Source organism: Lycorma delicatula, chromosome 1 (genome assembly GCF_047948215.1).
Source record: "Lycorma delicatula isolate Av1 chromosome 1, ASM4794821v1, whole genome shotgun sequence".
Lineage (NCBI taxonomy): Eukaryota > Metazoa > Arthropoda > Insecta > Hemiptera > Fulgoridae > Lycorma > Lycorma delicatula.
The window spans coordinates 346061691-346089250 of record NC_134455.1 but is presented as its reverse complement, the minus strand read 5'-3'; positions in this window follow the sequence as shown (position 1 = coordinate 346089250).

Here is a 27560-nt window from a genome sequence, read left to right as displayed (position 1 = left end):
TCATGAATGGCTTGGAAAAAGGCAGGACCATCACTGGGGAGTAGGTATTATACATCACTACAGGACCTACGAAGGGTGCTATTCAGGCTAAATAATATCATCACATGTGGCCAAAAGAAAGTGCTCTTTCAGTATAATAATGAACCTGCACACTTGGCTCAGTAACACAAAACTCTATGATCTACCATTCCAAGTGCTTTCACTTGTATTTGCATGATTTTTCCTCCAGTGATTACTTCTCCCCAAACCTGAAGAAATGTCTCACTGGATGAAGATTCACTTCAAATGAAGAGGTCAAAGCTGAGACAATCACTTACTTTACAGAGTTGAACAAATTACATTATATTGAGGACATTAAAAATTTGGAAAATTTTTGTACCAAATTGCAATGACATAGTAGAAAAATTCATTCCTAAAGTTGTTTTTTTCTTTGTCAGGCTGAAAATTTTTCAAATGACCTCATAACCTAAAAAGTGAATTGGTTTTATCATTATTTAGAAATGATAATAAAAAAATATATTTAATAAATAGTTTCAACATATTTAGCTAAATTTTTTTAAATTTCCAAATAGTGATAAAACCAGTTCACTTCTTCGGATATGAGATTATTTGAAAGATTGTCACCCTACCAGTAGAGTGCTGGTCCATTGTACTTTTCCATCTTTTGACTTAATTCATTACCTCTTTTACTGAAGTCGTTAGTAATCTAATTTTTGTCATTTTCCTTTTTTTAATTGATTATTGAAATAAAAACTTGAAAGTATTCTACTACAGAAGCTCTCTTCAGTTATTTTATTTTATAAATAGTTCTGGCAGCCAGTAAAGTAGAGTAATTTAACAGAAACAGTGATTTCTTTACAGTTTTCTAAAAGTTGTCTTATGGTTGTTTGTTTATTTATATCCTTTACTGATTTTTTTCAAATGATAAATAAAGCATTGTTTCTCTTTTCTTTGTGTCTTTTTTTAGCTTCACTTCTAGTTACGCCATAATGTCCAAGTTCTCCATGCTGTTGTAATGTATTAACTATTACAGTAAGAGGTTAGGAAAAGACTTTTCCTCTGATATTGCTTATGTCCATCATGAAACATATATGCAATACCTACCACAAATTTCAAGAATTTTATTATTATTTATTGAAAAGTATGGTAAAACATGAAGGTGCTGAGATTAGAACTAACTTTTTAAGATGAAAACCATTAGCAACAGTTGTTAAATTAACTAAAATATTGTTTTATAAATTTTGTATTTCTTTTAAAAAAAGAAATGTTTATTAGCTACAGAAGAATAGTACAATTTTCTGTCCATTTTTCATCTGTTTTTCTTCTATAAAAACCAATTTTTAAAAGTTTCTATTTACTTAATTTTTATTGGCTTATTTACATTAATTTTCTCAGAATTCAATTCTCTACAACTTTTATTACTAAATCTTCTGTGTTTATTAGTCATTTAACAAAGCTATTGTACTACAAACCTAAAAAAAATTTGTTTTTTAATACTGAATTTTGTGTTTTACTTCGGGTATCTTAAAAAAACTACTGGAGTTACAGTTCTCTAACATGTTTTATCATATTTTGTAGCTCAAATTACATAAGAAACTATCAACTTTACTCCTTAGTTTAGGTCCCAAAAATTACAGTAGGGCTTCTTTTTGTTATAAAAGCCGAAATCCAGGCAAAATCTTTCACTAGTTGTAACTCGAAAATAAAGCATTTCGAGACTTATGTTTATATGTGAATTTGTTAAATTTTTTCACCAGCAGAACATGACCTGAAAGTTTCTCCATTTCTTCATGGAACACCTATATATATATATATATATATATATATATATATATATATATATATATGTATATATATATAATTATCTTATATGACCGCATAGGATCACTTTAGTCAGTCCATTATCCAAGTCTCTTTGATGAGAATCTTTGGGCCTTGGACATTTCCCAGTACTTTTCATACTTTCTGATCTTTGTGCCCTTTCTAGAGTTGAAAATGTTCATGTTGTGAGTGTAAAGCAAGTGTTTTTATCTGTGGTATCTTTTGGTCTAAGGCGATTTCCTTCAGTTCCTCTCTTATTTCCTCTGATCCATATCTGCATTCTCATGATATGTCCAAGGAATTCTAGTCTCCTCTTACGCATGATATCAGTGATGGGTTCTAACTCTTTGTTCATGACTTTTTCAGGCACAATCCACCACTGCCCGTCTTTCTGGTACTTTTTATTGAGGGTTTTCTCAATTCTTCTTTTTAATTTCTGGAGTCTGTCTGTCTTTGATTGTTCGTTCAGGTGGAATATTTTTTCTGCTGCATAAGTGGCTTCTGGTTTTATAACTGTGTTGTAGTGTCTTATTTTTGCATTTATTGATAGGCATTTTTTATTGTAAGTGTTCCAGGTTAATTTTTTAGCTTTAGCTAGTTTGTTTCTTCTTAATTGGATTGAGGTTTTTTTCATTTAGGTTGTTTTTTATTATTTTTCTCTCTGATATTTTGAGGCCAATTTTATTTGCACTGTTTTGTAGTTCTAATATCTGTGATTTAGCTTTGTTGATGTCATTTGCTAGCAGTGCCAAGTTGTCGGTGAAACCAAGACTTTTGATTTTTGGATCTGATTTTTCGATCTATTATTACTTTTGGAGGACATTTTTTGAGCCACTCCCCCCCCATTACCATTTCTAGAGCACAGTTGAATAGTAGCGGTGAATGCCCATTGCTTTGGCGCAGTCCTGTTTTGATCTCAAATGGTTTCGATAGCTCGTCTCTGAATTTAGTGTTACATGAAAAACTGTAATATTTAGTAGGGATGTAATAAAACTGTAATATTTAGTAGTTATGTATTTAACATGTAATATTTAGTAGGGATCTCTGTGGATGCAGTCATAAGCTTTCTTGAAATCTACAGATGTTATCACCATGTCTCTGTTTCTTTTCCTGTTGTAATCCATTATTAGCTTCAGACTCATGATCTGGTCTAGACAGCTCCTCCTACTGTCCAGTGTTCTGGTAGTTCTTAGATCCAGATGTTGACAAGCTGTTGATGAAGGGCAATTTTTACTGGTCTTCCTGTGTGTTTCCAGTTCTTTACAAAAGTCTGATCTTCTGCCACTGTTTTGTAGGGATACTTCATCTCTTTCATAGTGCTTGGTATTGTGGAAGGGTTGATATTTTCTGGTGGTGTTGTTATTGGGATGTTTGTGTTGAAGTTTTGGAGTTCTATCAGTTCTTCACAATTTAGGAGTTTGTTGAAATATCTAGCTAGGATTTCCATTTTATCTGTATTGTTATGGGCCAGTTTACCATTTTCATTCTTAGTAGGGTTGGGGGTTCGTATTTTTGGAGCTGATTTTTCACATTTTTGTAGTAGTCTCTTGACTGTCTTTTATTGAATTCTTCTTCTATTGACTGTATACAGTGTGAAGTCGTTATGCTGGTTTTTAAAAAACCAGCAAATAGTTGCATAATTTTCCCAGTTTCACTGGGTGTAAGAGGAAACTACTACTTAAAAGGAAAATTAAGTGAAACATTAAACTATGTAGGAATGCAATTAAAGAATTACGTAAAAAATTATTCTACTCTTAGAGTGAAGGTTTGAGATATTAGATCCATGATGATTATATATCCCCACCCCCTTAACTAATTGTAATCTAAATTATGGCATCAATACTACCCCATACATATAAATCATGGTTACAAATTTCATTCAAATTTATCTGTCCAGTTTGGAGATATCAAGCAAAAAAACAAGCCAACAGATATCAAACAAAAAACAGGAAATAATCCTGGAATTTTTCAATGCTAAAATTGTGTGTTTTGTTGAAGGGGTACATGAAACTTCCGTAAAAACCCTGTCATGTAAAATTTGAACTATTTGTATACTTTCCCTTATATTACATACTAAATAGCTATACAATGTAACTATATAGTTGAAATTGTTACAAGGAGGAAGGAAAATATTCTTAGAAAAAGAAAATAATGTTTCTAAAGTATGAAATTGTGATAATCTGTACTGGAACTTGAATTTTCTTTTCTGTAATCTGTGTTGATGAAATTTCTCTTCTTATCTTTATTCAAGATGAAGAGATTGTAGTCTCTTTTTATTAGAAGAAAAAGTAAAAGAATTAATAAACAGAGTATTAGTTTAAAAGTTGTAGAATATATTATTAAAAACAAGCCTAGGATCACAAATACAGAAACTAATTTAGATATCCTAGAAAAGGTCTAGGAAATAGCTACCATAAGTTACATAGTATTAAATAAAAAAAATTCAAATTTAATTTAGTTTGTACGGTTACATATTGTACACAAGTCTTAAGGCTATGTAAAGTATACATACAAGGTATGTTCAAAAAGTATTTTTGTTTTTTTGGAAAGAATTTTGTTTATTCGTCTACATTAGTGTTATCTCCTTCAAAATAGTCTCCATTAGATATTATACACTTATGTCAGCGCTTTTTCCAATCCCTGAAACACTTCTGGAACTCAATCTTTGGAATAGTGTTTAGCTCTTTCAGCTATTCGCTTTTAATCTCACCTTTACTTGTAAAACGACAGCTCTTTCAGGTTCTCTTTATTTTTGTTATTAAAAAAATTCACACAGGGCCATGTCTGGCAAATATGGGTGCTGGGGTATCATTACAGTGTTATTTTTGGGTAAAAATTGACGAATAGGCAATGAAGTGTGAGCAGGCTCATTATTGTGATACAAAAGCCACAAATCTGGGCAATTTTTTTTCAGATTGCTTCACACAAACGGCATGGAACTTGTAGGTCAAAGAACACAGGGAGCATAACCTTCACATTTGACCGTACTTGTCAAACTTTTTTCGGTCTCTGTGATCCAGAATGCCTCCACTGGGATGATTGAGCCTTAGTTTTGATATCATGTTTGTAAACTCATGTTTCATCACCTGTTACGACGTGTTTCAGTAGTTCTGCATCATTTTTGACTCCTGAGCAACTTCCATTCACCACTGTTTTTGTTTGAAATTCAACAATTTTGGAACAAATTTTGCTGCTACACATTTGATACCCAAAACATCTGAAAAAATTTCATGGCGTGAGCCAATTGATATCCCAACATCATCAGTGACTTCTCTAATTGTGATTCGGTGATCATTCGTAATCATTTCTTTCACTTTTTCCATGTTTTCATCAGTTGTTGATGTGCTGGGGCGTCCGGGGTGTTCATCATCTTCATGACCTTTTTGGAAACCCTTATACCACTCGTAAACCCTTGCTTTACTCATAGCAGACTTGCCAAAAACAATATTTAACATTTTTAAAACATTGCTACACTTTATTCCATTCTTATAGTAAAATTTATTACAAATTCTCTGATCCATTATTTATACAAATAAAAAATCGCCAATCATACCAAAACACATGTTAACCTTTTGACAACTTACAATAGACTAAACATCCAATATGGCTAATAATTTACAGATACCTTTCAGACATGTTTACCAATACAATAATGGAAAACTCCCGAAAATCGGGTTAATACAGCATGAAAAATTTCAAATAATTATTACAAAATAATTATTTTAACGTAGATCTGTGGTCAAATCTTTGAAATTTGGCATAAAATTTGTTAAAGCTTTTGGTAGCAGTTCTGTGAAATGATGATGGATCAACTGTAAATGTTATTTTGACTTTACAAACTTCATTGTGGAGTATGAAGATTCTTAGCAATATATTTGTACAAAAATTGAAATTAGACAGCATGCAACTTTCTTTAAGCGTTCATATTTTGATGTATTAGAAGAAATATTACAAGCTATCAAAAACTAGCTTTATTAACTCTGTCAACTTCGTGACTAAAAGAAGACTAGAGTCCTTGTTGCTTGTTGATGTAAATTGCTTACTTTGTAGTTTGCAATTGTTACTTTACAAATAAGACACAACACTTTCCATTATTATCAATAAAAAAAATTTTCTACCTGTTTTTCTTGAAAGATTCTATTTTCTGGTTTATATTTTCATTTTCATGTTTTCTGAGGTCATGGTATCAAAAAATTTAATTCCAAAGTCTGAAATTGAAACAAAATAATTAAATTGGGATGGAAGGAGATATAAACACAAAATATGAAAACAAAATATTAGTTACATAGTCAGTTTAACAAGATTTAGTGAAAAAAGTTCAGAAATAATATTAAAAAAAATGATTTAAATTTTCAATGGAAGCCACACTTAACAAAGAGCAACATTTGCCCACCATTTGAGGTGTGTGTGTGTGTGTGTGAGAGAGAGAGAGGGCTCGTGCATGTGTGTGTGTGTATACATATTGGTGTTTCAGAAGTTTCTCCTGTGAAAAAATCATATGAGCATACATTGGAATTCTTTGTTTTAGTGTTACAGCTAGTCAAATATTTCTGCCCTGAAGATCAAATAATGCTATTCTAAAACTACAGACATAAATTATTGAGCCCCGACGGGGAGTCTTATTCTTTAAGACTTTGGGGGTTGGCGTCCCCACGGGCCTAGCCTCTGCAGCTATTCTTCCCACTATACAGTGAGCTGCAGAACACTTTACATTATACACATATACTACACCAAGAACACTACATAAATTACAACATACACACTTACACAATTACACAACAACATCCTACACTGATATTTCTTACATTAACACTCGGTGGTGTTGCGAAATCTTACGAAACGCAACCGTAACCCAAGGTGGGAACAAATCGTGCCGATGGGTGAATGGCTCTACGTAGTGAGTCTTGAACGATGTCCTCTGGGCACCAGGGCGAACCCAGTTGTACTTAGCTCTAGCTCCAGTACGCGTGCGCTCTGCTGGAGTGGTCCATTTTTCGCCGGTACTCGTGGGACCAAAATTTCAGTTCCAACAATAAACACAATGATGGTTGGTGGTCCATCTGAAAAAACCACCAAATTATGTCTTGCGAAGAGACCTCGGTCAGCTTTGTCTGACGAGGATAAAAGTCCTATGGAAGAGAACTACAAATCTTTAGACTTGAACACTAAAAATATTCGATTCATTGTTCTCCGAAATAGTCAGGAAGGTAGCTCCCTCCAAAAGGTTTCACCTTTCCTTATAAATAAAACTCTAACAGGTGCAAGTGGCTCCCCAAAGAACATCAGGAAATTACGCTTCTGGTTGAAACATTCAACGACGAACAGAGTCGATCAATCTTACGTCTCCGTAATATGGGTGGTATAAATATAAATGCTGAAAGCCACAAAACTTTAAATACGAGCAGGGGTGTAATTTTTTGTAGAGACCTTCTGGATATAGATATCTCGGAAATAGTCGATGAGCTTTGCCACCAAGATGTTGTTGAGGTAAAACGTATAATGAGACGGCAGAACGGAACAGAAGAACCGACACCGTCTCTTATATTAACATTCAATCTCCCTGTTCCACCAGAAAAGATTAAAGTAGGTTACCTCTCGGTTCGGGTACGACCATTCATACCCAACCCACGGCGATGTTTCAGATGCCAAGGTTTTGGTCATACTACAACATCTTGCACGAAAACTGAGATTTGTGCTCGATGTGGTAAAGAAGGTCACAACGACACTAACTGCAAAGAAAGTGAAAAATGTGCAAACTGCAGTGGTCCACATACAGCCCGCTCCCGAGATTGCCCAACTTTTAAAGAAGAAAAGGCAATTCTCAAAATCTGTACGGAGCAAAAACTATCTTTTCCGGCTGCACGTAGAGAATATAAAAAGATAAACAACTCACGGAACCTGGTTAAACCAGACGTATCTTTTGCCACCGCTACAACTAAACAAATTCCTACAAATGCTAATAATCAGCAGTGCGGATCCTGCAATGAGCTTAAAAAACTTGTTCAGATGCTATCTGATCAAGTAGCTTCACTTACAGCCACTATCTCAGAGCTGACAAAAATGAATAAAAAGTCCTCCGTCGCAGCTAGTGAATCAAACAGTATGATACATACGAAAGTTCCTATTCCCAAAGTCGTACCGCCACGAATAGCGACTATCACAGCTGGCAGTAAGCCACCTAATAAGCTCCCCATAAAGGGAACCCACATAACTATCTCTTCTGGGATGTCAACTACAGCATCCCATTCAAATAAATCTCCTCCACCATCACCTCATATACTGGAGGATATGGTTGAAGAACCACCCGACCCTAGGGCATCGGAGTTCTTTAAAATAAAAAATTCAAAAAAGAAAAACCGAATCACGTACAACTAATTTTTATATAGTTTCCGAAATTTATTCTTTTATTTGTTTTTTACACTTATGAACATTATTCAGTGGAATGTTAGAGGTATTCGGTCCCGCATTGAAGATATTAGAGTACTGGCGCACACACATGATCCACTAATCATGTGTTTCCAGGAAACTCACCTTCTACAACATGACCGAATTACACTTAGAGGATACTTCTGCGAGAGATACGACTGCCTAGTAGACAGTAGGGAGAGTGGTGGAGTAGCGATTTTCATGAAGAATGGGGTGTCAGCTACAAGAATTCAACTAACCACTGTCATTCCTGCTATTGCAGTAAAGGTCACTATTCCCTTCAAATTGCATATCTGTAATCTGTATCTCTCACCGAACACTGTGTTCAGTGTTTTAGATGTCTCAAATCTCCTTACACAAATACCTTCTCCATCGTTAATAGTAGGAGACTTCAATGCCCATCATATTTCCTGGGGCTCAACCTTCTGCTCCACTCGAGGAAATATGATAAACAGATTGAGACAAGATTTTGACCTTTGCCTGCTGAATAATGGATCACACACATTTATGTCCTTATCAACTGGTGCTGTATCTAACCTTGATCTTTCCATATGCTCACCGAATGTACTCCCTCATTTTAATTGGTCGATTTGTGATGACTATCACGGCAGTGATCATAGACCAATTATTATTAGTTTCGGTGTAGACTGCGAGATTAAAAGAATGCCACGGAGATGGATTGTTGAAAAGGCAGATTGGAACGGATACTGTAAAGCATTCCAATCTCAGTATGACGATGGAGCGAACATCCTCGACCAATATTCTTCTTTTACGTCCATGATACTTAAGAATGCCAACAGATATATCCCACAAACATCGGGTAATCCTAGACGTCCTTTCGTTCCATGGTGGAACGATGAATGCAAAAATGCTATTAGGAATCTACGGCAGGCACTACGTAAATTTAATCGTAGGCCCACAACAGAACATCTAAATTTATACCGCAGGGCTAGAGCGGTGTGCCGTCGAGTATTCTTGGACGCTAAGAGGAATTCATGGACGAAATACGTGAGTACTATCTCACGCACTACTTCCACGTCTACTGTATGGAAGAAAATTCGTGCAATCTTCGGATCACCGAAACAATCTATTCTTGGTCTTATTGATGAAGGAGAACTCCTTTCATCATCCTCGGAAGTGGCAAATAGTCTAGCAAAATCTTTCCGCTCGGTGTCTCTCACCTCATCATATAATAACGATTTTCAACGGTACAAGATACAAATGGAGGTGTTGTCGTTAAACATTGGTGATTCGGTTGGTGAATTAAACACTCCATTCGTATTTAAAGAATTGTTACATGCACTTAAAAATTCACGGGACACTTCCCCTGGACCGGACAACATTCGCCTCTCCATGCTTTCACACCTTCCTAATTCGGCACTACAACAACTTTTGAATATTTTCAACGGTTTATTCTCCGAACAAGTCTTCCCACCCAGCTGGTCAGAAGCATTTATTATACCAGTACTAAAACCTGGTAAAGACCAGATGAACCCCTCAAGCTATCGCCCTATTTCATTAACAAGCGTGTTGTGTAAAATAATGGAGAGAATGGTAAATCGCAGACTTACATGGTACTTGGAGAAACATGGCTTTCTATCTCCAGAACAGTGTGGTTTTCGACAAGGACGACCTTCTATTGACCATTTAGTGTCACTAGAAACAGCCATACAAAACGCTTTCCTCAATCGGCAACACCTCGTCGCTATCTTCTTTGATATAAAAAAGGCGTATGACACAGCCTGGCGACGTGGTATTCTTAACACTCTCCAAAAATGGGGAATCAAGGGCAATATGCTTGCTTTTACCCGGGGATTCTTTAATCACCGAACGGCTCGTGTTCGTGTGGATGATTCGCTCTCAGATAGTGTCATCTTGGAGAATGGAGTGCCCCAAGGTAGTGTATTAAGTGCCACCTTATTTTCTGTAGCCATAAATGATATTACCAAATGTGTTCAGGCTCCTGTCTCATGCTCTCTATTTGCTGACGACTTTGCTATCTACATTGCAAGCCGTTCGGCACCTACAGCAGAGAGACTACTGCAGAACACTATATATCACCTTGAAGCTTGGTCCAGGATTACTGGTTTCACATTTTCATCCGAAAAAACAAAATGTGTAGTTTTTTCTCGGCTACGAAACCCTTCTATTCCGCAAATTTTTTTGAACGGTGAGACTATTACTATCTCTAATTACGTTAAGTTTTTAGGTTTAATTTTTGATAGCCGTCTTACTTGGGTCAAACATTTAAAAGAATTGAAAACAAAATGTTCCAAAATTCTAGATATGATGCGAGTCCTTACTAACACCAACTGGGGAGCCGATAGATCATGTATGATACGTTTTTACTATTCCTTTGTTCGCTCCCGGTTAGATTACGGTTGTGTGGCCTACTCATCAGCTCGTCAAACCGTGCTTAAAATGCTGGATAGTGTACATCATGCTTTCCTTCGGCTTGCCACAGGCGCGTTTAGATCTAGTCCTGTCGCAAGCTTACTGGTAGACTGTGGTGAACCATCACTTTGGGATAGACGAGACCAGCTTTTATTATCATATTTTGCTCGTCTCAGAGGACAACCAAATCACCCGGCTCTTGAGTCAGTCTTTAGAAATCCTAATCTAAGAAAGTATTAGGACCATCCACGTCGTACTGCACCGGTAGGTATCCGTACCTGGCGTCTGCTGCAGCATATAAATGTTGACAAACCGTCATTCTTTCCTATATATCCTTGCTCATATCCACCGTGGAGAATAAGCCTTATAAATTTTAATTTTGACCTGACCACATACAATAAACAATCAACACCATCTATTGTGTTTCAGCAAATGTTTCAGTGTGTTCTCTCCAAGATGAAACCAGACGCGGTTGTTTACACTGATGGATCGAAACAAAATGATACAGTTGGTTGTGCATTTGTTGTTAATGAGAGAACTTATATGTTTGGACTCCCCGGTATTACGAGTGTGTTTACCGCTGAACTATACGCTATAAATAAGGCTCTAAACATCATTAACCCTAAATATAGAAAAATTCTTATTTGCAGTGACACGTGTAGTGCTCTCCAAGCCTTAAAAAACTTTTATTCCAAACATCCTATCGTCATTGAAATTTACAACGCAATCGCTGAGTTGAATAATCGTAACACAGAATTAAGTTTTTGCTGGGTCCCTAGCCACGTAGGGATTCCAGGTATTGAAAATGCAGATTCCGCTGCCAAAGAAGCATGTAACCAGCCTCCTTTCACCACCCGAGTTACTACTTCTGATTTCATTAACTATGTAAAACAATTATTGAGAGCAAGGTGGCAAGGTGACTGGACGGCTACCGTTGATAATAAACTCAGACAGATTAAAGATTCTGTGTTATCATGGGACACCTCATACAGAAAAACTCGGCGTGAGGAAGTAGTCCTTTGTCGATTGCGGATAGGACACACGAGGATCACACACGATTACCTGATGATAAGAGGACAAGCACCCCTATGCACACGATGCAACTGCCGCGTGACTGTGCGCCACATACTCGTGGACTGCATATGTTATGCGGCGTTGCGTCGTAAATTTAATCTACCAAGAAACATCCGTGGTGTCTTGTGCAATGATAATAAAATTTTAACCCGGTTGTTTTTATTTCTTCGTATCGCTGGGTTAATGCAAAAAATTTAATATCGTTGCGTATATTTTTTAATGCTAGAAGAGTTTTTAAATAAGTTTTTTATTTTTTTTTATTGTTTATTTTTTATTTTTTTTTTATTTTATCGATTAGGAGCCTTTTACACTCCTTATCGGAATTGTTAAATTTTATATAGTTATTTTTTATTTATTTTATTTATTTATTTTTTTTATTTTTAATATTTTAAAAACTGTCTGTGATATTAGTTGTAAGATTTTAGTGATGTTAGTTTTAAGTTTTATTTCAACTTTTTAATTTTTATTTTTAACCTAGTTTTAATTATATAATTTGTGTTAGTTCTAAGTTTTATTTCATTTTGTTGTTTTAGTTTTAAGTTTTATATTAGATCTTTTTAGTCTTTTGTTATCCAAGAATGGGCCCTTTACACCCATCTTGGACTTTGTAAAATTCTATTTATTCTTGATTTTATATTAGTTTTTATCTGTGATATTAGTCGTAAGTTTTATTCATCTTTTAGAATAGGTTTAAATACTTTTATTTTTTATATTAAAAAAAAAAAAGACTCCGGGCGATGATAACGCGCAAGCGTTTTTCGCCCTAAAAAAAAAAAAAAAAAAAAAAGTTACCTGCATAGGTTTAAGCGCAGAAGATCGGCGAGGTGCAGGTACTGTGACGAAGTGGACACGGTCGACCACACCTGGTTCGAGTGTGTCCGGTGGGACGCTGCGAGGAGAGCGGTGGCGGCGTTCGCACCCGACGATGTGGTCAGGCGTATGGTCAGGTCCCAGGAGGAATGGCAGGAGGTGGCGAACCTGGCTCATCAAATTTTGGATACCAAGGCCAAGGATGAACCCCCGAGATTGCGTGCACGCCTCTAAAGAGTGAATGCGGATCTAATGTCGGTGTCGACGGACGGCGAATGTTGTAATCATTGGTTAGGATAATATTTAATTAAGTACGATAGGTTTAATAAAAAAAAAATTTAAAATGTGCTTAGATTAGGATTTTTTGTTTTTTTTTTGGTGATAATATATATGTAAAGTCGTTCTGGTCCGGGCATGTGTAGAGTTGCCGGACCTTTGAAGGTTCTTAGGTACTTTCTGGCTGCGGGATGACGGGAGTGTCATCCCAATGGAACAAAAAAAAAAAAAAAAAAAAAAAACTAAGTATTTTAAAATGTGCTTAGAATTAGGATTTTTTGTTTTTTTGGTGATAATATATATGTAAAGTCGTTCTGGTCCGGGCATGTGTTGGTTGCCGGACATTTGAAGGTACTTAGAAACTTTCTGGCTGCGGGATGACGGGAGTGTCATCCCAATGGAAAAAAAAAAGAGCCTCAAAAGATTCTGGAGGCTGGGGTTGAAGCGTGGCGACGTGTAGGGCCAAGGGAGGTAGCCTTATTGCCTAGGGTGTTCTGGCTCCACTGGCAAGTGTAGTGGGGTCGGGGCTCCCCGATGATGGCATCAAGGACCCTCAGGTATGTGAGGAACGCGTGGGGGTAGCGGTACGCGGAAGGCGTGCCGGCTACATGTAGGTTAGGGACGGGGAGGGTAGCCCCATTGAAGAGGGGGGAGTTAGCTGCCAAAATAAGGTGGTTGGCTCACCCCGAAGAGGCTTTGGGGACCCCGGCGGGAGATTCTCCGTAAGGAGGCAGTTAGGGTGGGCAGAGACTGCTGCCACGGCACTGCAAGGCGACCATGCTATGTCTTAACAGGCGGAGGCTGGTTGCCTTGGGGTGCTTAACAAGTTAAGAAAAAAAAAAAAAAGGTAAGCCATACCTAGGTTGGTGTTGGACTCGTAGCTGGAAGGCAGCCATTGTGGAGCTCTGATAGTTATTGAATTTTGAGTGGTTTTTTCGTGTATTTGTATGAATGGTATTAAACTATAGAGTTAGACGAGTGCGTGTGTTAAAAGTTTTTGAATTCGGTGAAGATATAAACCGATTAGTGTTAAATACGGTGGCCGCGTGGCGGCAAACAGTGAAGTTGCTTAGAATTAATTTTTAAATACTATATATTGTTATTTGGGGTCTGATAAATAATTTTGGGAGGTATTGGCCCGTACGTTTTTGATTTATTTATTGTTTTTTTGGGTTTGCGTTTGCCTAGGTTGCCTAGGTGACGATTGGTTGTTTGTTTACGTTATTTGTTTATTTTTTTTAAGTTTGTTTATGTTTTCTTCTTCTCAAGACTATCGATTTGTTCGGTTCGATTAGACTCCGTTCAGAGTCCGGGGGACAGTGGCGGCAGCGCTTCCAGCGGCGTGAGTTGGACTTAGTTGGTCACTCATTAGTTCAGCTCCACCCAGAGTTCGGGGGATAGCGGCGGCAGCGCTTCCGCGGCGTGAGGTGGCATTAGCTGGGTTGCAATCGTTAATTAGTCGTTGCGAGGTTACAGCCGATTACACGCTTAATTAGGTTTCGTTGCGGGGTTACAGCCTTTCACCACCCGAGTTGCTACTTCTGATTTCATTAACTATGTAAAACAATTATTAAGAACAAGGTGGCAAGGTGATTGGACAGCTACCGTTGATAATAAACTCCGTCACATTAAAGATTCTGTGTTACCACGGAACTCCTCATACAGAAAACCCCGGCGTGAGGAAGTAGTTCTCTGTCGATTGCGGATAGGACACACGAGAGTCACACACGAGTACCTGTTTACAAGAGGACAACCACCTCTATGCGCAAGATGCAACTGCCGCGTGACTGTGCGCCACATACTCGTGGACTGCATATGTTATGCGGCATTGCGTCGTAAATTTAAAATTCCTAGTAACATCCGTGGTATCTTGCGTGACGATAAGGAGGTTTTAAACCGCATGTTTATATTTTTACGTAGTATAGGGTTAATGCAAAAAATTTAATAAGTATGTATTCTTTCGTAATTGTATGTATTGTCCTATGTATTGTTTTTGTTATCCGAGTAGGGAGCCTTTTACACTCCCTATCGGATTTTTTTTGTTTTTTTTGTTTGTTTTTTAAATTCGTCTGTGATATTAGTTATAAGATTTTTGTGATATTAGTTTTAAGTTTTATCTCCTTTTTTAGTTTTAAGTTTTATTTATTTTTAATGTGATAGTTTTTAACATAGTTTTAAGTTTTATTTATTTTTAATGTGATAGTTTTTAACAGAGTTTTAAGTTACATATTAGTGTTTTTGTTATCCGAGAATGGGCCTTTTACACCCATTCCGGATTTTGTTTCTGTGATAGTAGTTTTAAGTTTTAATTTTATCTAAAAACCTTAAATTATTTTTATTTATTTATCTATTTATTTATTTTCCGGGCGATGATAACGTTCAACCGTTTTTCGCCCTTAAAAAAAAAAAAAAAAAAAAAAAAACAGGGGCTGCGGTGTTTTTAACAGCCTGCTTGGCCTTCCCAGCCGGAGCAGGCTTTGCGTTTCTTTCCAGGCCGGCTTTGTCGACGCCTTTTGTTTCACCACCTTCTTGGTGGTTGCCGCCGGTTTTGGCTTGGCGGGTGTTAGGGAGGGTACCTCCCCTTTTTTCACGACCGCCTTGGCCACAGGTGCCTGCACCTCCGGTTTGGGGGCTGATATTTCCCCACCGGCAACACGGGCCCAGCTGCGGCCGTCAACAGTCGCAAGCTTTTTAATACCCTTGACCCTGTTGACTTGCTCCTTATAATAGGGGCAGCCCCGGTAATTGGCCGGATGAGGCCCGTTGCAGTTTACGCATGAGGCTGGTTCCTCACGCGGCTTAACACATGTGGCAGTGTCGTGGTCCCCACCACACTTGACACATTGCTGGGCCCTCTGGCAGTAATTGGACGAGTGTCCAAATTTCTGGCATCTGTGGCACTGGGGTGGCCCCCCTCGTGACACAAACGCAGTCACTCCTACCTTGCAATAAAAAATATCGCTGAGGTCGTATAGTTTGCGAGCGCTAGGGGTCCTTTTCAGGGCCACTAGGCAGGTCGGGGTTTCCCGACCATCCCTTGTGAGGAGCTTCTTGACCGAAGTCACCTCAACGCCAAGGGAGGTCAGTTCCTCCCTTATCTCCTCCGGGGTAGCCCCATAGGGGATCCCCCGTATGACAACCTTCAGCTCCCTGTCCTTCGGGAGCTGAAAGGAGTGGAAGGCGATTCCCTTCGAGTGCAGGAAACTCTGCACCGCCCGGTAATCCGCCTCGCTGCCCAGCTGCAGCCTGATTGAAAGCCCGGTGCTCTTGGCAACCAGGCGCCCCCCGATCCTTGGCTTTATATCGCGGGACAATGCTGGCCACTCCTTCGGGCAGTCCAGCATTATTGGCGGGATTTTCTCCCGCCTGACGGTAGCAGGCTGTGATGGGGCCCCATCATCAGCCTGCGGGTTGGCGGCTGCTGCAGCCCGCTACGGGCTCCGTCTCCATAGGAGGCGCGGAGTCCCGGCGTTTCTGGCGCTTCCTAGCGCCAGCCCCGCTTTCCTCTCCACAATCGGACAGTTCCGGGGTGGGGGAGGCCTTATCTTTCCTTCCATGGAAAAAAGAAAAGAAAAATAAGACAAGAATTTAAAAATTAAAATTAAACCTTAAATTATCACTACTTGCTGTAAGAAAATACACAACAGAAATAAGATTGGAAAGTTTAATTTCGTGTTAAAATAAAAATTATTTTAGGTGTATCACAATAGCCTATAATGTTAGGCTATTAGTCTAATGTATTACTAATGACTACAAGAGTTCACTTTACATTGTTAGAAAAATATAGAAATATAATAAAAGGAAAAGGATAGTCCTTTTCTTAAGTGACTGGCCTGGAATCCAGGTAGCTGGCCGCCCGGCTGATGTCCTACCAGACCCTTCTCACATTGTCTGGCGACGCAGGTAGAAGCACTGTTGAACACCTGGCTGGACTGGTTACAACTGACAATTCACAGAGCACAATAAAACACAACCTTTCACTACAAAAGCCAAGAATGGAATCCTTTAGAATCCCGGAACGGAACGCAAGGATGTCGGAGGGTGCAATACCCTCCTATTTTCCGTCGTATACGGACTTTCGTCCTTTGCTGCTGGGTGATTCTATTTTACTGACGGTTATTAATAGTGGCTGACGTTTATTCGTTTTGTGAAGTTTGGACTGCGTTCCGATCCAATGGATGGTTTGTCGGTAGGGGCCCGGCGGAACGATTTGCTAATAAGCTTATCTTCCGTGACGCACTACATTTCTGCCAAGGATTGGCTGAAATCCTTCGTTTAAGGGGGCGTCCTCTCATAAGGAAAGGACGTCGGAGGCGATTTTTGGGCCTACACTTAATTATTTACTTAATTCAACTCAATTTAACTTGGTTTGAATTAAGGAAATGTGGTTGGATGGATTGCTCTGGGGCGTTGCGCCTCAGAGCTATCTCAGTCAGTAGAAGTGTGGTTTACGGTTTACTATTCTGAGCGCGATATACCTCTATTAAGTATTAGATGTCTGCCCGCCGTAAGGGCAGGCAGGAGAGATATACATACTGCAGGTTGTTTTTCGTGCGCCGGGGTGGTGACAATTTTGAATAAGCCGCCCCCCTATTATACATAAATTTGGACTTGATGCAGATGCTGGTCTAGCCCTTCAAAATATAATGGTCCGCGGAGGGTTTGGGGGGTCTGGTGGTGTCTGGCCAAACACGCTTTCTTCTAGCTGTCCTTGTAGTACTTGGAGTTTCACCTGAAAAAGAAAAAGCCCAAGCGCACAGCGGATTGAACTGTTGAAGTGGTGAGAAAGATTGCTCTTTCATCACCGTGGTATGTAATGGTGGCGGGTTAAGGCAGTCATGCTGCCGGATGGGTATGGAAGTGAGAGCGGAATTTGGTAGAGTGTCCGCCTGTCTTCCTTTGGTGGGACCTCACTGCGAAGCCGTAGACCTTGCCTAACTCTTCTCTTGAATAACCTTTAAGTCACCGCTTTGCTTGTAGTTCTAAGAAGAACTAAGCGGGCGAGAAGGCAGGTTTCTTCTTTCAGCAGCAGTTCTTTCTTCATCGTCTTCTTCTTCTGCTGCCTCGTCGTCTCTTCTTTCTTCTGGTGCGGAAGGTGATGGAGGATTGAGCAGAGGGGATTGGGTTTAAGGGGTTTGCTTATTGTATACGCATACTATCCTACAAACATATGTGTATTTCTTTTTAATTTATATCCACTATTTGGGTTTTAATTTGGTGGGGATGACATAATTTATCATGCCGTTATGTTGACTCTTATGTGCAAGAGTCAGATATGTTTTCAACCTCAATTATAATTTGCCTGTGGCGGCCCGGGGGCAACCCACGCTGCAGTTGTTGACTATTATTAATATAATAATTAAATGTAGTAATTATATATGTGGATGTTTACATAATTTGTAGTAGAACTTACCTCTTTTTAGTGGTAAGGCTTAACTTTTTTTTCTTTTTTTTTTTTCATTCTTAACACCCCGGGGGTAACTGGCATCACCTTGCGGCATTACCTCATGTTACACCCGTAGTGACGTGGAAGCAGATTCCACCCTTAGCTTGGCCTGTTCAGGCCCCCATCGGGGTCCTCCGTGCATCCTCGAGTCACCCAAACCATCCGCTTGTGGATGGTCCCAGTGGCTCTCCACAGTGAGGCTACCCAGCCCGTTCCTAACCTACCAGGGTCCGGGCACGCGTTTCACATGCCCTTCTCCTTGCATCGCTCCCTCTCATACCTTCAGGGTCCTTTTTGCCATCATTAGAAGAAGCTCGACCCACCAGCTCTTGCGTGCTGGCAAGCCAGACTGTCCTAGGCAAAAAGGCTGCCTGCCTGGCCCTAATCGTCACCACGATTCGATGGCCTCCGCCTTTTTTTTTTTGTTTTTTTTGTTTTTAAACATTACAACACATGTACACCTTCAATTGGCTGGTCCGACCACCCTTCGACACCGTGCCCGGACCAGGACACTAGACACATTTAATTCACAAAGTACAGTTCATAACAACACCATAAATGAATCAGTAGCAGAAGTACATACAAACACAGAGAAATGATATTTACAATAATAAACAATAAGCACACACATTGTAGACGAAACGTAAACAAAAGAAACAAAGTAAATCAGAATAAGTTCACTCCGCCCTCAGTGACCACCTATGCTCCCCAGTCCTCGGCCTCTCTTGCCTTTGTTTGTACGATTTTCGTCACCAGTCCCGAAACCTGATCCCATTGCTTTCTACCCCGCAGCATGTGCCCAATGGTATTATCCGGGGTCAGCCACACTAGACCAGCTAGCCTCTTCATGGCCGCCCACCTCCGGCAGTGGAAGAAAACATGCTCCGGCAGGTATGGCTTACCTTTTTTTTTTTTTTTTCATTCTTAACCACCTCGGGGGTAACTGGCATCACCTTGCGGCATTACCTCACGTTACACCCGTAGTGACGTGGAAGCAGATTCCACCCCTAGCCTGGCCTGTGCAGGCCCCCATCGGGGTACTCCACCTTTCTTCCATTCCTCCTGGCCCAATACTCGACCGTCTTCCTGGTTGTCTCTCCTAGCCCTTGGTACGGGGTCACCACAACGAAGTCTCCGTCATAGGCCGTAACCACCTTTGCCAGCCCATCCAGTATGTGGTCCACCGTGTGTTGATCTTCACTGGTAGCCACAACTGCAAAGGCGTCACCCGGCACGTTGACCTCGTCACCTCCCAGCACTGCCACCCCCGCAACGTCCCTTATCGCCGACCCAGGTGTCAACAGTCCTCCTTCTATCCATCTGGACGCCCCGGGCTCGACCCTCCTCAGGTGATCCACCATGCCTCCATTTTTGTCTCCGTTCGTGTTGATCATGAAGACCTTCCCCCGTTTATCTGCCATGCCTGGTAGCCCGGCCTTAACAGTCGTGTTCACCCACGCAGCACTGGGCCATTTCCGGTCCGTTATCTCCCTCAAAGCCTCGACCGTGCCGCTTTGCAGGACCTCCATGACATCAATACGTCGTGGCGGCTCTATCTGCGTTCCGCAATCCACAGCTTCTGGGGCCAGTCCTGAATGACCAGATAACCTCCTTGGCTACGGATACTTCCTTGGCGATCCGTTCCACCTTGTCCGTCACTTCCTTAAGCTGTTTTTTTGGACGCTGTCGCGCACAGACGTCCGCCATCGCGCTTGTAGCCGCCAGCAGATCTCCTAGTGCGGTGTTGTACCCGTCATCCGAGTCACTACTGGATGTCGAATACCGGCGTTTGACGCCTTGTTCTCTGCCATCAGCCACTTCGTGTTGGCAATCCTTCGTGATTGAGCCCTCAGCGTCTCCGGCCACAACCATGTCCTCACTGGGTGGAACTACGTCGCTCTCAAGCTGTTGGTAGAGCGCTGCAATCATCAGCCCGCTGGAGTTTTCATCCATGGCCTCCGGCGCACCGTGCGTCGAGATGTTGCTGGCCATACCCGGCTTTTCCTATCTGCAATCGGCTGTAACCCCGCAACGAAACCTAATTAAGCGTGTAATCGGCTGTAACCTCGCAACGACTAATTAACGATTGCAACCCAGCTAATGCCACCTCACGCCGCGGAAGCGCTGCCGCCGCTATCCCCCGAACTCTGGGTGGAGCTGAACTAATGAGTGACCAAATAAGTCCAACTCACGCCGCTGGAAGCGCTGCCGCCACTGTCCCCCGGACTCTGAACGGAGTCTAATCGAACCGAACAAATCGATAGTCTTGAGAAGAAGAAAACATAAACAAACTTAAAAAAAATAAACAAATAACGTAAACAAACAACCAATCGTCACCTAGGCAACCTAGGCAAACGCAAACCCAAAAAAACAATAAATAAATCAAAAACGTACGGGCCAATACCTCCCAAAATTATTTATCAGACCCCAAATAACAATATATAGTATTTAAAAATTAATTCTAAGCAACTTCACTGTTTGCCGCCACGCGGCCACCGTATTTAACACTAATCGGTTTATATCTTCACCACTTCTTCACCGAATTCAAAAACTTTTAACACACGCACTCGTCTAACTCTATAGTTTAATACCATACATACAAAAACACAAAATACACGAAAAAACCACTCAAAATTCAATAACTATCAGAGCTCCACAATGGCTGCCTTCCAGCTACGAGTCCAACACCAACCTAGGTATGGCTTACCTTTTTTTTTTTTCTCTTAACTTGTTAAGCACCCCAAGGCAACCAGCCTCCGCCTGTTAAGACATAGCATGGTCGCCTTGCAGTGCCGTGGCAGCAGTCTCTGCCCACCCTAACTGCCTCCTTACGGAGAATCTCCCGCCGGGGTCCCCAAAGCCTCTTCGGGGTGAGCCAACCACCTCATTTTGGCAGCTAACTCCCCCCTCTTCAATGGGGCTACCCTCCCCGTCCCTAACCTACATGTAGCCGGCACGCCTTCCGCGTACCGCTACCCCCACGCGTTCCTCACATACCTGAGGGTCCTTGATGCCATCATCGGGGAGCCCCGACCCCACTACACTTGCCAGTGGAGCCAGAACACCCTAGGCAATAAGGCTACCTCCCTTGGCCCTACACGTCGCCACGCTTCAACCCCAGCCTCCAGAATCTTTTGAGGCTCTTTTTTTTTTTCCATTGGGATGACACTCCCGTCATCCCGCAGCCAGAAAGTTTCTAAGTACCTTCAAATGTCCGGCAACCAACACATGCCCGGACCAGAACGACTTTACATATATATTATCACCAAAAAAAACAAAAAATCCTAATCTAAGCACATTTTAAATTTTTTTTTTTTTTTTTTTTTTTTTTTTTTTTATTAAACCTATCGTACTTAATTAAATATTATCCTAACCAATGATTACAACATTCGCCGTCCGTCGACACCGACATTAGATCCGCATTCACTCTTTAGAGGCGTGCACGCAATCTCGGGGGTTCATCCTTGGCCTTGGTATCCAAAAATTGATGAGCCAGGTTCGCCACCTCCTGCCATTCCTCCTGGGACCTGACCATACGCCTGACCACATCGTCGGGTGCGAACGCCGCCACCGCTCTCCTCGCAGCGTCCCACCGGACACACTCGAACCAGGTGTGGTCGACCGTGTCCACTTCGTCACAGTACCTGCACCTCGCCGATCTTCTGCGCTTAAACCTATGCAGGTAACTTTTTTTTTTTTTTTTTTTTTTTAGGGCGAAAAACGCTTGCGCGTTATCATCGCCCGGAGTCTTTTTTTTTTTTAATATAAAAAATAAAAGTATTTAAACCTATTCTAAAAGATGAATAAAACTTACGACTAATATCACAGATAAAAACTAATATAAAATCAAGAATAAATAGAATTTTACAAAGTCCAAGATGGGTGTAAAGGGCCCATTCTTGGATAACAAAAGACTAAAAAGATCTAATATAAAACTTAAAACTAAAACAACAAAATGAAATAAAACTTAAAACTAACATCACTAAAATCTTACAACTAATATCACAGACAGTTTTTAAAATATTAAAAATAAAAAAAATAAATAAATAAAATAAATAAAAAATAACTATATAAAATTTAACAATTCCGATAAGGAGTGTAAAAGGCTCCTAATCGGATAAAATAAAAAAAAATAAAAAATTAACAATAAAAAAAAATCAAAAACTTATTTAAAAACTCTTCTAGCATTAAAAAATATACGCAACGATATTAAATTTTTTGCATTAACCCAGCGCTACGAAGAAATAAAAACAGCCGGGTTAAAATTTTATTATCATTGCACAAGGCACCACGGATGTTTCTTGGTAGATTAAATTTACGACGCAACGCCGCATAACATATGCAATCCACAAGTATATGTTGCACAGTCATGGGGCAGTTGCATCGTGTGCATAGGGGTGCTTGTCCTCTTTTCATCAGGTAATCGTGTGTGATCCTCGTGTGTCCTATCCGCAATCGACAAAGGACTACTTCCTCACGCCGAGTTTTTCTGTATGAGGTATCCCATGATAACACAGAATCTTTAATCTGTCTGAGTTTATTATCAACGGTAGCCGTCCAGTCACCCTGCCACCTTGCTCTTAATAATTGTTTTACATAGTTAATGAAATCAGAAGTAGTAACTCGGGTGGTGAAAGGAGGCTGGTTACATGCTTCTTTGGCAGCGGAATCTGCATGTTCATTACCTGGAATCCCTACGTGGCTAGGGACCCAGCAAAAACTTAATTCTGTGTTACGATTATTCAACTCAGCGATTGCGTTGTAAATTTCAATGACGATAGGATGTTTGGAATAAAAGTTTTTTAAGGCTTGGAGAGCACTACACGTGTCACTGCAAATAAGAATTTTTCTATATTTAGGGTTAATGATGTTTAGAGCCTTATTTATAGCGTATAGTTCAGCGGTAAACACACTCGTAATACCGGGGAGTCCAAACATATAAGTTCTCTCATTAACAACAAATGCACATCCAACTGTATCATTTTGTTTCGATCCATCAGTGTAAACAACCGCGTCTGGTTTCATCTTGGAGAGAACACACTGAAACATTTGCTGAAACACAATAGATGGTGTTGATTGTTTATTGTATGTGGTCAGGTCAAAATTAAAATTTATAAGGCTTATTCTCCACGGAGGATATGAGCAAGGATATATAGGAAAGAATGACGGTTTGTCAACATTTATATGCTGCAGCAGACGCCAGGTACGGATACCTACCGGTGCAGTACGACGTGGATGATCCTCATACTTTCTTAGATTAGGATTTCTAAAGACTGACTCAAGAGCCGGGTGATTTGGTTGTCCTCTGAGACGAGCAAAATATGATAATAAAAGCTGGTCTCGTCTATCCCAAAGTGATGGTTCACCACAGTCTACCAGTAAGCTTGCGACAGGACTAGATCTAAACGCGCCTGTGGCAAGCCGAAGGAAAGCATGATGTACACTATCCAGCATTTTAAGCACGGTTTGACGAGCTGATGAGTAGGCCACACAACCGTAATCTAACCGGGAGCGAACAAAGGAATAGTAAACACGTATCATACATGATCTATCGGCTCCCCAGTTGGTGTTAGTAAGGACTCGCATCATATCTAGAATTTTGGAACATTTTGTTTTCAATTCTTTTAAATGTTTGACCCAAGTAAGACGGCTATCAAAAATTAAACCTAAAAACTTAACGTAATTAGAGATAGTAATAGTCTCACCGTTCAAAAAAATTTGCGGAATAGAAGGGTTTCGTAGCCGAGAAAAAACTACACATTTTGTTTTTTCGGATGAAAATGTGAAACCAGTACTCCTGGACCAAGCTTCAAGGTGATATATAGTGTTCTGCAGTAGTCTCTCTGCTGTAGGTGCCGAACGGCTTACAATGTAGATAGGAAAGTCGTCAGCGAATAGAGAGCATGAGACAGGAGCCTGAACACATTTGGTAATATCATTTATGACTACAGAAAATATGGTGGTACTTAATACACTACCTTGGGGCACTCCATTCTCCAAGATGACACTATCTGAGAGCGAATCATCCACACGAACACGAGCCGTTCGGTGATTTAAGAATCCCCGGGTAAAAGCAAGCATATTGCCCTTGATTCCCCATTTTTGGAGAGTGTTAAGAATACCACGTCGCCAGGCTGTGTCATACGCCTTTTTTATGTCAAAGAAGATAGCGACGAGGTGGTGCCGATTGAGGAAAGCGTTTTGTATGGCTGTTTCTAGTGATGCAATTTGAAGGGAATAGTGACCTTTACTGCAATAGCAGGAATGACAGTGGTTAGTTGAATTCTTGTAGCTGACACCCCATTCTTCATGAAAATCGCTACTCCACCACTCTCCCTACTGTCTACTAGGCAGTCGTATCTCTCGCAGAAGTATCCTCTAAGTGTAATTCGGTCATGTTGTAGAAGCTGAGTTTCCTGGAAACACATGATTAGTGGATCATGTGTGTGCGCCAGTACTCTAATATCTTCAATGCGGGACCGAATACCTCTAACATTCCACTGAATAATGTTCATAAGTGTAAAAAACAAATAAAAAAATAAATTTCGGAAACTATATAAAAATTAGTTGTACGTGATTCGGTTTTTATTTTTTGAATTTTTTATTTTAAAGAACTCCGATGCCCTAGGGTCGGGTGGTTCTTCAACCATATCCTCCAGTATATGAGGAGATGGTGGAGGAGATTTATTTGAATGGGATGCTGTAGTTGACATCCCAGAAGAGATAGTTACGTGGGTTCCCTTTATGGGGAGCTTATTAGGTGGCTTACTGCCAGCTGTGATAGTCGCTATTCGTGGCGGTACGATTTTGGGAATAGGAACTTTCGTATGTATCATACTGTTTGATTCACTAGCTGCGACGGAGGACTTTTTATTCATTTTTGTCAGCTCTGAGATAGTGGCTGTAAGTGAAGCTACTTGATCAGATAGCATCTGAACAAGTTTTTTAAGCTCATTGCAGGATCCGCACTGCTGATTATTAGCATTTGTTGGAATTTGTTTAGTTGTAGCGGTGGCAAAAGATACGTCTGGTTTAACCAGGTTCCGTGAGTTGTTTATCTTTTTATATTCTCTACGTGCAGCCGGAAAAGATAGTTTTTGCTCCGTACAGATTTTGAGAATTGCCTTTTCTTCTTTAAAAGTTGGGGAATCTCGGGAGCGGGCTGTATGTGGACCACTGCAGTTTGCACATTTTTCACTTTCTTCGCAGTTAGTGTCGTTGTGACCTTCTTTACCACATCGAGCACAGATCTCAGTTTTCGTGCAAGATGTTGTAGTATGACCAAAACCTTGGCATCTGAAACATCGCCGTGGGTTGGGTATGAATGGTCGTACCCGAACCGAGAGGTAACCCACTTTAATCTTTTCTGGTGGAACAGGGAGACTGAATGTTAATATAAGAGACGGTGTCGGTTCTTCTGTTCCATTCTGCCGTTTCATTATACGTTTCACTTCAACAACATCTTGGTGGCAAAGCTCGTCAACTATTTCAGAGATATCTATATCTAGAAGGTCTCTACAAAAAATTACACCCCGGCTCGTATTTAGCGTTTTGTGGCATTCTGCGCTTATATTTATGCCACCCATATTACGGAGACGTAAGATAGATCGACTCTGTTCATCGTTGAATGTTTCAACCAGAATCGATCCGTCACGTAATTTCCTGATATTCTTAGGGGAGCCACTTGCACCTGTTAGGGTTTTATTTATAAGGAAGGGTGAAACCTTTTGGAGGGAGCTACCTTCCTGACTATTTCGGAGAACAATGAATCGAATATTTTTAGTGTTCATGTTTAAAGATTTGTAGTTCTCTTCCATAGGACTTTTATCCTCGTCAGATACAGCTGACCGAGGTCTCTTCGCAAGACATAATTTGGTGGTTTTTTCAGATGGACCACCAACCATCATTGTGTTTATTGTTGGAACTGAAATTTTGGTCCCACGAGTACCGGCGAAAAATGGACCACTCCAGCAGAGCGCACGCGTACTGGAGCTAGAGCTAAGTACAACTGGGTTCGCCCTGGTGCCCAGAGGACATCGTTCAAGACTCACTACGTAGAGCCATTCACCCATCGGCACGATTTGTTCCCACCTTGGGTTACGGTTGCGTTTCGTAAGATGTCGCAACACCACCGAGTGTTAATGTAAGAAATATCAGTGTAGGTTGTTGTTGTGTAATTGTGTAAGTGTGTATGTTGTAATTTATGTAGTGTTCTTGGTGTAGTATATGTGTATAATGTAAAGTGTTCTGCAGCTCACTGTATAGTGGGAAGAATAGCTGCAGAGGCTAGGCCCGTGGGGACGCCAACCCCCAAAGTCTTAAAGAATAAGACTCCCTGTCGGGGGTATGCAGGTAACTGCCGAAATCGCCGTGTCCCGTGAGCAGCTGGGTGAGGAAGTAATCCACTTCTCCATGTCGTCTCCCCACCCAAGCCCTCACGTCCGGGATCAGACGTCTGGTCCATTGGCCCACCTGACTCACCGCCCATCTCGCCTGCCACCGGTCCAGGATCTGCGCCCTCGCCTCTTCTTTCGAGATCCCGCCGAACCTCATGCACCGTTCTTCTACCATGAGGTCGATGGGCGGGAGACAGATCGCGTCGTAGGAGACCGTCCTGTACGCGCAGGACGTACGCAGGAGCAGTCTCCTATGGACCGATTCAAGCTTTTTTCGGTATTTCTGGACCGACACAACCCTGCTCCACGCAGGGGCCGCGTAGAGCAGCACGGAAGTCACCGTCGTCGCGATGACCTTCCTCTTCTTCTCCGTTGGCCCTGCCGTATTGGCCATCAGACGAGAGATCGCCGCCAGTAGCCGCTCGCCCTTCGATATGGTTTCAACGACATGGGGCCCGAATGAACGATTCCCGTCCACCCAGACCCCAAGGTATTTGGCCTTTGGCACTCTCCGAATATCTCTGCCATCGATAGCCAGCCGTATGTCTCCCAGAGGCCGCCTTCCAGCAAAAATGACGGCCTCCGACTTTTCTGGGGCTATCGACAGCCCGTGGTTCACCATCCAGCGATGGACTTCTTGCAGCGCCTTGTTGCCTCTTCGTTCAACCTCTCGCTCCGTCGAACCTTCTACTAGCAGGGCCAGGTCATCTGCAAAGCCGATGACTTCCACCCCCTCAGGATACTGCTGCCGCAGCACTCCATCGTAAGTGATGTTCCATAGCAGGGGTCGCAAGACTGATCCCTGAGGCACCCCTGCTTGCATATGAAACATCCGCTGTCCGGCGTCAGTATCCGCGTGCACTCTCCGGTCGTGAAGATACTCCCTCAAGATGTGCTGTAGCTGACCGGAGATACCC